The 454-nt window shown below is 31.9% G+C and overlaps 1 protein-coding gene across 2 annotated transcripts in view; it reads left to right on the forward strand.

Moving 5' to 3' along the window:
* LOC119589253 (alkaline phosphatase-like) overlaps positions 1–454 on the forward strand; it is a 13,567-nt gene that overhangs the window by 2,409 nt on the left and 10,704 nt on the right. The window lies entirely within an intron of this gene.

Consider the following 454-nt stretch of genomic DNA (forward strand, 5'->3'; position numbering starts at 1 on the left):
TTCTGGAACTGCTCGACATGGTATTCGTTGTGAAAGGAATCCATCAAATTATATCAAGGCAAGTGATCTGGTTTGACGTGTCGGTCAAAATGGCTGGCAATCATTTATCTCGCGATGATAAATATTGTAATCAGCCTTCAACTTTCATTATACAAGATGAGGTCTTCTTTGGGAGGATATTTTCAGTTTAAAACCAATTTTCGTTTTTTTTGTCATGTCATTACCGGAATCAATAATCTTGTGTATGTCTTTCTGTTCGTCACTTTTTCATGAGCTCATAACGTAATCTAACAATTTTGGTTGAACAAAACATAAAAAATAGTCTTTTATTCTCTATGTTCTGGTTATAACGTGCAAAAGAAATATTCTTTATAATTTGTTTATTCTTTTAAAAGATAGAAATTACTAGAATGTCAAGAGATAGAAAAGGCTTTTTTGTTATACATACTCACCC

This window comes from Penaeus monodon, chromosome 25 (genome assembly GCF_015228065.2).
Source record: "Penaeus monodon isolate SGIC_2016 chromosome 25, NSTDA_Pmon_1, whole genome shotgun sequence".
NCBI classification, from domain to species: Eukaryota; Metazoa; Arthropoda; class Malacostraca; order Decapoda; family Penaeidae; genus Penaeus; species Penaeus monodon.